This window comes from Chlamydotis macqueenii, chromosome 15 (genome assembly GCF_036417535.1).
Source record: "Chlamydotis macqueenii isolate bChlMac1 chromosome 15, bChlMac1.mat, whole genome shotgun sequence".
NCBI classification, from domain to species: domain Eukaryota; kingdom Metazoa; phylum Chordata; class Aves; order Otidiformes; family Otididae; genus Chlamydotis; species Chlamydotis macqueenii.
In genome coordinates, this window is record NC_141570.1 from 8,375,457 (window position 1) to 8,386,910 (window position 11,454).

General features: G+C 48.6%; 1 protein-coding gene and 1 non-coding gene across 3 annotated transcripts in view; one reads left to right on the plus strand and one right to left on the minus strand.

Moving 5' to 3' along the window:
* EEF2K (eukaryotic elongation factor 2 kinase) overlaps window positions 1-6,753 on the minus strand; it is a 28,172-nt gene extending 21,419 nt beyond the window's left edge. For both annotated transcript variants that reach the window (XM_086759734.1, XM_086759733.1), the window contains exon 1: window positions 6,638-6,753. The gene's annotated coding sequence lies outside the window, so the exon portion shown is untranslated. The remainder of the gene's footprint in view (window positions 1-6,637) is intronic.
* A 3,667-nt stretch (window positions 6,754-10,420) lies between these two features.
* TRNAL-UAG (transfer RNA leucine (anticodon UAG)) lies at window positions 10,421-10,502 on the plus strand. Its single transcript has one exon. It is a non-coding gene; the product is annotated as a tRNA-Leu (tRNA).
* The last annotated feature ends 952 nt before the right edge of the window (window positions 10,503-11,454 follow it).

The following is an 11,454-nucleotide window of genomic DNA, read 5'->3' on the forward strand; positions in this document are numbered from 1 at the left end:
AATTTTTTCAGGACAAGTCTTCTCAAGGAAGAAGCATACAAAATTAACAGCCAAAGGAGTTAGAGACTATTACTGGGACAATACAGAAAACTGTCCCACCACTGCCAAGATTTAAGTTGTTTTTTAGTTCACAGCCAACAGTCCACAGAGCAAAACATGCTGCTCAAAGTCCAAAGCACGCTGCCCAGGCTACCCACGATGTCCTCGGAAGGACAAAGTACAGAAGAGGCCAAGACAGGAGGCCTGCCATTCCACTGCTGCTCCCCAAGTGCACTCAGTAGCAGACCAGAGAGACAAAGGTACGTGTAACGGGTACTTCAATCTTTTGTCTTTTACACTCTGTGAAGGGATTTCACTTTGGACCAGTCTTGTGTGATCTAAATCCTCTTCCAGCTCCAAAGACAGCAGATATAGCAATCTGCACAACAGCATCAAGTCATGTGCTTAAGTTGTGTTCACCTTAATTCATACAGCTTAAAGGAAAAGAAGTATTTTCCCTGGTTAGTAGTTCTTTTTCAAAGTGGTTAGAAAGCTTGGTTTTGTCACTAGTTATTTCAACTTTCTAGTGTTTCCTGGATCCCGAGAGAACAGAATAGGTTTGGCTTCTTCTGGGTCCTAGATCCAAAGTAAACTAAGCAAATTGGAAGGAAAGGCAACAGTGTAAGGCAGACACGTCATGGGTTTTTATTAAAAACTGATAAACTATTTCTAAGCCCAGAAGGTGACATTCTAGTTAAGTATTTCACTGAGGCATTCTGACACATTAAACAATGTTAGAGTAAACAATACGGGGAGTTCCACATAGGTATCAAAACTGCAGCTCTGCAAAGTCTCCTGTCTTACCATAGCTCTTCCAAATCAGTTTCAGGGAGGCAGAGCACAGACACCGCAGTGCCTGACTGCTCCAATAAACAAGTGTTATTAAAAAAAGATAGGTGAATCATGGAAGTATTTTTCCTGGAGCTTGAGTTCCACCCCTGGAGACCTTACAACAGGAACATTCCCAGCAGCCTCCACCCAAGAACCAGTTTGTGATGATTCAGCAGAACTCAAACAGAAATAAACTCCTACAGCCCCAAGCTACAGAAGGAGAGTATTGCATCTTTCACACATTACAAACCATACAGATGCAAACAGCTTCCATTCTTCCACATTTCACGGTCCAGAGCCACCAGTGACAGGACATCAAGACCGGCTTTCAGATAGAAGAGTTTACCAGTTTCTGGTCCTACAAAGTCTCCCCCTTCCACCCCACAACACAGCTTCAGCAAGGAGGCCTTAAACATAAGAGGGCAGCTGACAGGGCTGCGACATTGCTGGAACAGAGTAACACAGCACCTTCTGTGCAGGGGCTCATTTTAGTCCATCGTATATAACACACGCTGCCAAGGCTAGGGAGACATGCCTGGGCAGGAAACTGGTGTTACCTGCCGCATCCCTGCCTCCCGTCCAGTGTGGTGCCTCTGCTTCACAGTGCTTCTCTACAGCTCAGGCTCCTGTTCCACACTGCCAGGCTATTTCCCGGATACTCTTGCACTTAAAGCTACTTCCTTCCTCTGAACTCTTAGGCTTTTCCTTCCGAGCCCATTCAAGTGGGCTCACGTGAGACCAAGTACACGTCTACGGAGGGTTCTAGCTATTGAGGAAGGTACGAACAGCCAGAGTGGAACAGTTCCACGATTCATCTAACACCAGCTGCTTCAAAGAGCAAAGAAACCTTACAGAACAATAATCCATCCCTATTCGCATGTTTTTCTGATTGCTGATAGTTCACATTTGCAGAAACTCTGTTCTCATTAATTGCACTAACTCCAGGTTTCAGAGTAATTTCCTGAAGTCTCTAACACCTGTCTTTGCCAAATTTAACGACTTTCTGTAATGACTTTAATACCCAATCACATCAGAAGCTCAAGAGAACATTAAAGAGCATACACAGGCTGAAATGAAATGACCATTCTGCCACACACTTTTGTCAATTGTTTCTTCTGTTGAGAGTACAACAGCACACAACTGATTCCCCTATATCTGGATCCTGCTTGGAGCTTTCCAGGTCACTCCACTGTTTCCTGTTGCATTTTTATTCGATGCTGAGGTCAATCAGCAAATCTGATCACAACCAAGCTGGCAGCAAAGAACACCTCGACTCATTAAAACCCACCAGGAGAATAACACGCGTGGGCAAGGACCCAGTGGGCATCAGCACAGCACAGCTTCCTCCACACCACAAACACTGTAGTGAGCTGGAGGCAGGCCTGTGGAGCAGCGCTGTCGTGCTGAGGGTCTGACATCCTCGTCATCTGCCTCTTGATGATTTGCTTCAGCCTAACTCCAGTCTGGTCTCAGGGAGTGGATACCACCAGCAGCTGCGCCATGTTCTCCAGTTAAGTTTCATGCACGATGAGTTTAGTTTGCAAGCTCTGAGATTGCTTTTCAACGTGAACCAAAGTGCAATGAGCTGAGATGATCAGGAGAGTCGATTCAGAAGTGCTTTTCTGATCAGAACAAAAAGCCAGCATAGGCTCACCCAGGGGAAGGCTGGAAAGAAACAGACACACAAGGGACTGGGCTACTGCTTGATTTTACTGTACATTTTTCTCCTTAAAAATAATAAAGCAGATTTACAAACCACACTATGACTCTTAAGCCACCATCAGTGCTTAAGGGTATTTTCTTTGAAGAGTCAGAAACCAGTAGCACAAACACAAACTTCCAGGTCTGCTCAAATTAATGGGAATATTTTCTCCTCATTTTAGCTTTGATCAACATTCACATTGCTCTGCTGCATGAAAAACAGGAAGGGGCTAGATGAATGCAAAATAATCACCCAAATCTTCACATAGATTTAAACAAATATTTGCTGGCAAGTCTCGTGCAGTGCATTTTGCTGGCTCTTCAGACGGGGACCGTGAGTGTACTACAGCCAGGTCTTCCTGTTTTGTTCTTGATTAGAGGGCAGAAGTAGACTACACAAAACAGCCTATCTTGATTTGTTTCACCCCACATCACATATAGCTTAAAATCTTTTTGGTCCCAAAGCCCTGAAAACAATGATTTAAGCTTACAGAATATTGCACTTGATTTGTTCACAATATTATATAATTATCACCCTTCCTTCCAACATCCAACAGAAGTATCATGTGTTTTACAATCTAGAAAAATGAGATGTAGGAATGATCAAAGCCCTTGGAAGAGGTGGAAGTCTGCACAGATAATTTGAAAATACCTCCAGCTACAAAATAGATTATTAGTTGGAATTTTCAAAATTTGGCCCTGATGCTGGCTATGGAACAGCACGCAACTTAAAGCAGACACCCCTAAGTGTCCCATCAATTGCTTAGCTCTTGAGCAACCTCACCTAACCAGCTAAATCAGGGATTTTCACACAGCTAGCCTAAAAAGACAAGTATAAAACAAGATTTTCAGCTTTGCTTCACTGTTGTTCTTCAGCTCTGTGCACATTCAACCTTCTTTCTCCATGAAATAGTACCAGATAAATACACTCCTACAGCAGTATTCATAGCCACAGATATTAGACCACAGCTACTGAGACGGTCACCACAGAAACAGTGCTGTAACATATGGCAGCTTTCACCAGCAACACGGTGTTTTCGATTGCTGTCTTTCTGATGGAGGTAGCATTCCCACAGCTCAGGTAGCAATACAGGTATCATCAGCTACAGTAAACCACTACTGAAGGAGGTCTAAGCCAACTCATCTGACTTTGCACTGAAGCAGCTTTGGAGCATTCGTATAATCTGCTCTTCTAGCAAAGACCACGTGAGAGCTGTCATTTCTGTAAAGAGGCAGTAGCACTTAACTGGAAGGGGAAGGTATCCTCAGTTGCCACTACTATTTTTACTGCTATCGTCTTACTAGAGTCTAACAAGTATTTGAGAACAGTAACCTCTACTGCTTGTCAGCACACAAAAATAACAGATGTAAAACAACGTTCAAGTATGGGACTAACTCCAGGATGTACTGCAGCACTGGACTAGCTTCATTCCCCACAACTGCTGTTCTGCACTCGTCTCTGCTACTGCCGTCAAATACACATAGGCAGATCCGTCAGGTCTGAGACAGTTGAAGAAGCAGCAGCAAAAGGAATGCAGGTTTATGTAGCACTGATTGCAAACGTTAATGACTTCTGTGACTTGCTATGTAAATGGAACATCATCACATAAACCACTTAGTATTTAAAGCTAACAGCATTTACAAAACTGTCAGTTTTTCTTGGAACCATACTTCCTGTAAAGGACTTGCGGTGTTTATTTTGGAAGTGTATTTACTGAAAACAATTCTCACATAACATGCTCTTTAAAACAGAATTCAGTAAGCAAACTTTGAAGTCCACAAACACTGCTCTAAACCTCACAGCTTATTTGTCCAAAAGCCCTATGAAAAAGCCTGAACTTCATCCCAATTCTTATATTCCAAGCCTTTGTATCATGGCATAAAGCCGTACTGCCTAGGGACCCCTGCTTCTATTGCTGCTACATCTTCATCATTTAGTCTTTAAAATCCATTAGAGAAGCTTTCCTAGGGCTAAGTAGCAAAGAGAGACAGACTGCACGGAACCTAGCCTGCAAGCCTGTATTACCACACACAATCTGTAATTTAAACTACTCACTCCAATCTACTTTGAAAATTTATTCAAATTTTTTAATCAACCTTGTACTATGTGATTAAAAATGAAGATAATCTAAAATATAGTCAGTTATTAAATCCGCTCAAGTTTCCATAATTTTAGGGCTTTTCCAATGCCTGTCTGAAGTATTTTTCTTTTTCTCTTGCCTTGATATCCCAGAGCCACACACCAGGAGGGGCAAGTGAGTGGCAAGGACAATCCACTGTGTTGCTGAGCACAGTGCATATGCAAACACAGATAAACAGAGGGGAAAATTCACATCACAGGGCTCATAAACCACAATTTTTTTCTTGTAGGGTGTCTGTTGTTACAAAGCACTCCTGGTTTGGCAGGACCCTTGAGAAAGATCCCACAGCCACCTCAGGATTGAAACTCACCTTAATTCACCCCAAAGAGCTGAGTGGGGAATGCTCTACTCTAGCCCGTAAAAGAAGGGACAACTGGAGCACTTTTTAGTGGCTGTTTCAGGTCAGACACAGCCCTCTGTATCATTACAGCACGTGACAGAGGAACAGGAACTGCCCTAGAACAGAGGAAGTCCCATCTTCTCAGGTAGAGAAGCATTAAAGCAAGAACGACCTCCCTCTCCCTGGTATAATACTAAATCCCTTTTGGTTTAATATCACATCAGCTAAAGCCATCCAGCAGGATACCCGTAACAGTAACAAGCAGTTTTTTATTTTAAGAAAGAAATTGCTTTTTTTCACATTATTTTAAAATACAGATTTGAAATTTAGCCTATGCAACTATACCAGCTGTGCACCTTTCAAGGTATTGTTATCATCTTAACGAACTACAAAGCTACCTAACATGGTCCAGAACAACCCCACTGCTACACTAATGTCCTGTAGCACATCACAGAACTACTGCACTTTCCAAACACCCAACCAACCTGTGAAGCAAATGTCTATTCTCATCTGGAGCGCATGCAGGCAAGAAAACAGGTTTAGTGGGTCAAGGCAACAGCTCTGATAAAAAACAAGATTAAAAAACCCAGAAATGTTTCAACTCACTGGCTGCCTTTGACAGACCTACTCTTACCAAGTACAAGACCCAGTGTGTCACTCCTGCAAACACCACGGCATAAATCACATCTTGACTGTCTGCAAGCACAGCTGGGATAACGCATTGCGTTAGCCAGAGTGTTAGAGAGCCACGATGCAAAATTCATCAAGCGAATGGGAGAGCTTGTCCACGCCAGCTCAGGGCACGAAGCATTGGAGACTCAAAACCCTGTGCAAGGAAACACCGCGGCTTCAAAGGCACACACGGCTTTTAGGGCTGCAAGCAGTAAAGCACAGAAACAACCCTCTGAGTGAAGTCCACCCTTCTGCCAAACCCACAAACGAACTCTACGTTAGCGGTAGCCAAAACACAAAAGTATAGAAGGCCAAAAAAAAAAAAGGGAACTTTCAAAGTAACTTTAAAATGTCCTTCCATTGCCATTAACAGCTCTGTGCTTTAAATACACTGGACAGCTAACTATCACCTACTTTTCGTAGGCATTTGCTCAGTACTCCACATTGCTAATCAGCCGCATGCTTTAGGCGTATTGAGGGCGTTTGACAAACTCTCCGGATACGCGCGGCCCTGCCGGTCCCCCCGGCCCCGGGCCCGCCGCCCGCACCAGCGCCGCTCTCCGCCCGGGCTCTTCCACGGGCAGAAACAGGATTCCGGGACTTTCAGACTGGGCGTGCCCCTAAAATTAATTACACCGTCCCCAAATATGTCTGGATGGAAATATTATCTCCAGGCGTGAGCGCAGGAGTGTTGCCCAACACAAAAATATCAGGTTATTTTTAGGTGACCGCAGAAGCTCCCGGCTTGGCCGCCGGCCTTTTACGGGCTCAAACCGCCAAGCTGCTCACCATTTTCCGCAATTAAAAACGCCCATTCCGCCCCTCGCACTTCGCCCCGCGAGCAGCCTGGCGACAGCTCCCGCGGGCCCGATCCCCCCGCCGGTGCCGGCCCCCGCACCGCGAAACCACCTACCGGGTTAGCGCAGCCCAGACCCGCCGCCCTTCCCCGGTGCACCGCGATCCCGCCGCCCGGCCCAGGGCAGGCGGGCGCGCAGCCGCCCTGCTGAGGGGAGGCGGGCGGCGGGGCCGCCCCTCACCTCCCGCGCTGCCGCCCGGCGCCGCCTTCCCGCCCACCGCGCGCAGAGGCGGTGCCTCCCGCTCGCCTGCCGGGCCGGGCACGCACGCCGTGGAGGAGCTACTTCATTCCCGTGAGAAAAACGCAGAAAATTCGAGGAGAAAACCCCCGATTAGCACTGCTGAGTGTTAGAGACGGGAGGGAGTAGGAGGGAAAGCGGCTGTGCTGCAAACCCCGTGAAGCCAGGTCTGAGAACTGCTCGGGGGAAGCAGCATCCGCGTTCCCTTTCGTTTCTGCTTCCTCTGGGTTTGGAGCTGAAAGGCGGGTTTCCCGGGACAGGTGCTCCCACCGCACGGCACCCCCCCAAGGACCCCAGCCCCGGGGGAAGGCAGGGAGCAGACGCAGGCCGTGGTGCCTATGGGGCCTCCATGCGCCTCAGGTTGGCCTTCTCGGCTACGTTAAATCTCACAGCGCTCCGTTTCCCCATGAGAAATGCCAAAAGTAAACACCAGACTTCAAGTTCCAAAGGCTTCAGATTTCCTCAAATCACCCACATTTGTTTTCTTCTTAAAACACTGGCTTTCTGGGTTGAAAATGCCCATGTTTAAGCTTTTCCTCAAGCTAGAATTAGTGGAAAATTTAAAAGTTATCCTTTCATGGGTTACATGGAAATTAATGTAAATAGGTTCTGGCTTAATTGCATTACTTGGCAGCTTGCAAAGAGTCTGCCCCTTTTACTGTCTTGAACCTTGTATTCATGTAAATAATCCTCATTAGTGCTTTTCACCGTAAGTAGGGGTTACAAAACCAAGGCAGAAGACCCGGGTACATCCTTCATGACAGACAGATGGTCTCCTGGAGCATCGCAGACAGAAGAACGCACAATTCCCGCACTCTCCCAAGAGGAAGGCAACACCGAGAGAAACGCTGCTGCGACACTAGTGCTGAGATAATCTTCAGGAGGAAGATTATTAATATTTAATTAAAAACACACAGAGCAGATGCTGTGACTCTCTGCCAGGAACACCCGCCTGCCACCACCATAACTTACATAAATTAAACTGTATCTTAGCTCGGGGACTGGAGGGAGCAGCACACGTGTGCAGGAATGCTGTCTGTGATGTGAGGATACCTGTAATTTTGGCAGCAATTTCCAGCACTGTGCTGAGAGCGCAGCCCTCGTCTGAGAACGTAAAGTGGAGGCTTGACTGAGCCCTCATTTAATGCTGCCTCAAAGTCCTGCAGAGTTTAAGCTCAAATTAAACACATTTACAACGTTTGGGGATTGTGCAGAAAACATATGAGGTCCTATTCATCTCCCAGCTGCAAATCATTGCTGTAAATATTAACTGCTATCAAAAACGGAGCGGTTTTGCCCCAGCAGCACCAGAATGCACGTCACACCATTTCTCGTTCTGCAGGCAGCCCTGTGGAGAGCTGCACCCAGCAAGGCTCCTGTCGGGATGCCTCACAGCAGCGCCTGGGAAGGGGGCAGACTCATCAAATTAATTCTGAAGGCCTGGCGGAAGCCAGATGTCTGGTTCCCACTGCATGAAAATGTGGTGGTAACGGTTAAAAAAATCACCACCTGCTATCGTAAGCTACTGATAATGGTGGAATACCGTAACCAGTGTGATATATGAGCACAACTGAACAGCTTTAAATTCGTGCAAATACGCAGCAGCATTTTGGACTGAAAGGGAGCCAGTGGCACACGGCTGTATTATGCTATATAATCTCACGGAGTGTATTGCTCTACACGAACACAGGTTATACTGTCTCAAGCTAAGTGTTTCTCATGTTTTAAACTAAGGCAGATCTAGTACCCGGATGCAAGGGTGTACTTATTTTCAGGTTTAAGTCTAGGGCTTCTCTCCTCTATAACATTTTCTTAAAAGAACAATCAGTGATGATGAAAAAGTGTTTGATGAAATTAGGTATCAGCCCAGACATGCTGCATCTTCTAAATAGAAAACTAAAACTGGATGTTACCTATTGTGTCCTCAACACTGGAGGAGTCTGATTCACTTTTTTTTTTGTTTGAAAATATTAAAAATTAAATTTAAAAGGGAAACATTGGAAATTAGTGACCTGCAAGTCTAGTACATTTTTTTTTCATTTAGTATGCTCAGCAATGCATATATATTTTTCCAAGAGCACTGAAGCTTGTAAAGTTCTAGTATGCTCGTGTTAAATGAGGCTCCATTTATAAACAGCTGTTCTAGGGAACTGCAGTTTTTGAAAGGAAAAGGAACGCATACCCCAGACAATACTAACTTTCAGAGCAATTTTGTTCTGCATTCATTTGAAAATACAGATGAAAAATTGCCTGTAAATCAAGAAATCCTGTGACAATTTGTGCCTACGTACTCCTATGCCAGTCCCTTCTTACAAGGTAAATCCCGTTGTCATAAACCTGACTTAGAATCATAGAGTGGTTAGGGTTGGAACAGACCTTCAAAGGTCATCCAGTCCAGCCCCCTGCAAGGCGCAGGGGGGTTCAGCTGTACAGCAGGTGTACCTAACGTGCAGCACACAACCTCCTGGAGCACCAGCGCGTGACTTCCTATGGGAAGCACTGCAGCGGTAGGCAGAATTTCTCTGTATTGTTTCAATTGCACAATATTTAGTCTTGATCTTTTTAGTTCCGTCCACAAAGTAACTACACAGATTCCTCCTGGAGGCCTCCCAGAATAAAAGAATTTGTCTTCCTACTCACAGTGATGGCTTGAATCTGGCTCTGGTTGCCAAACCCAGCTCCCTCATTGAGGTGGACAGGAAAAGCGCCCGCTTACAGCACGCCCCAGCTCGGCAGGCACCGACACGAGCTGCGTGCGGGCAGCCCTGGCCATCAGCCGCACCTTGTCCCAGCCCCCGCAGCTCCCTGTGGAGCAGCACCGCGGTAACGGCAGGCGGGGCCTCCTCCCGTTCGGGTGGGAACGGTTCGGCTGAAGACACACGGGGGTGCCCAGCCCGCGGCTGGCCGGGAAGGTCACCGCTGCTGCCAGCTCTGGGGCCGGAGGCTGCTGTCTGCCCCAGGGAAGCTGGGAGGAAGGCGGGGGGGCTCCTGTTCGTGGGGCAGGGGGGAGGCAGGCCCCTCTTCCTGCCCGGGAGCTGCGCGCGGACCTGCTGTGGCGGCTGCGAGGGGCTGCCCTCGTCCCTGCCTGGCCACCGCAGGGACATCCCTGGGGTAGCGGATCCGCGCTCTCCTAAAACGCAGACAAAGTGCCCGACACGACCGAGCCCAACCCAGCAGCCGGTGCCCTGGGGGCAGAGGCGGCCCAGGCCTGGGTCCCCGCGGAGGGAGACAGGGCCGCGCCTCGGCCACCCCGGCCGGCGGCCGCCGCGCGTCCCGGCTCAGCGCGGGAGACGCCCAGGCCACGTGTGCAGCCGGCGCCGGGCGCGCGGTAGCGGCGCCACCTGTCGGGCGCGCTCACGTGGCGGGGAGCTCGCGGAGCCCGTGGCGGGGAGAGGGCCCCGGCGGCGTCGCCGGCAGACGCGGCCGCGGAGCGCTGCGCCGGAGAACGAAGAGGCCGTGCCCGTTGGAGTAGTTGCGTTTCCCGGGGAGGGAGCGCGCCGGCTGGCCGCGCCGGGGGGCATTGTGGTAGCCGAAGGACAGGTGCGCAGCGTGCGGTGCTAGCTTCCCTGAAAGAGGCCTGGCGGGCGGCGCAGTACGCAGGCGGTAGCGTGGCCGAGTGGTCTAAGGCGCTGGATTTAGGCTCCAGTCATTTCGATGGCGTGGGTTCGAATCCCACCGCTGCCAAGCTGTTTTGTTCCCGCCGCGGCGGCTCCTTTTCGCTGCCCGCCACCGAGGCCACGTTGGCGGGGAGCGGGTGCGGCTCCGAGGCGGTACGGCCCGGCTGGGCACGGTGCCCTGCGGCCGCTGGCGGAGCGGGGGCAAGTGTTGCCGATTAGGCTCGGTAAAATCGAAGTATAGAAAGCTGTGGTATGTACTGGGAAAAGTGGACTCACTCCTTTGCGTGTCTTTTGCCTTAAAAATAAAATCAGAAATACTAATTTCTGGCAGTTCGGCCTCCGTGTGCTGTCTTTGGGTTATTGCACCCTCAGTCTGCGGGCCCTGCCCGCGGCCTTTGCTGCCTGCCCTGGACTGAGGCACCCGAGGGGAGGTCTAAGCATGCTCACCTTCTCCCGAATTCTCTAATCCATCTGTGATCACTCCTCCCTCTTGATTCCTGGAGGTCTCCTGTCGCATCCCTCGTCCTGAGTCCTTCCCCAGGCTCGCTCTTTCTGCTGGCATCGTGCTCTTGCTGGTTCCCTCCCCGGGTTACCGGCTGGGACAGGCACAGAGGGGAGAGGGATTTCTGTCAGCAGTAGCCAGCATGGAGGGAGTGGGGCCTGCCAGCCCCCCTGTGCTCTAGGCCCGTTTTAGCAGAACAGTAATTCAGAAAGCACGTTGTTCGTGAGCTACTGCAGGGATTTGCTCAGTACAACTGCTGTACTTTAGAAGTTACATGCAAAAATGTAGTTGTACCTAAAATTCAGCTGATGAGCAACTAAACTTTGTCAGTAGGTGTCCTCAGTAACTACAGGAGGTAGAGGAAGCGGTTACAAAGATCAGTGCAACCCATAGTGGCAGATTCCTGTACTGTGACATAAATGCATTTAACTAATGTAACTTAGTTAATAACTTCCAGTTATTAATGGAAGTTAACGGAATGGTTAATAACTAAAATATGCAGTTCTGGCTTGTGAAG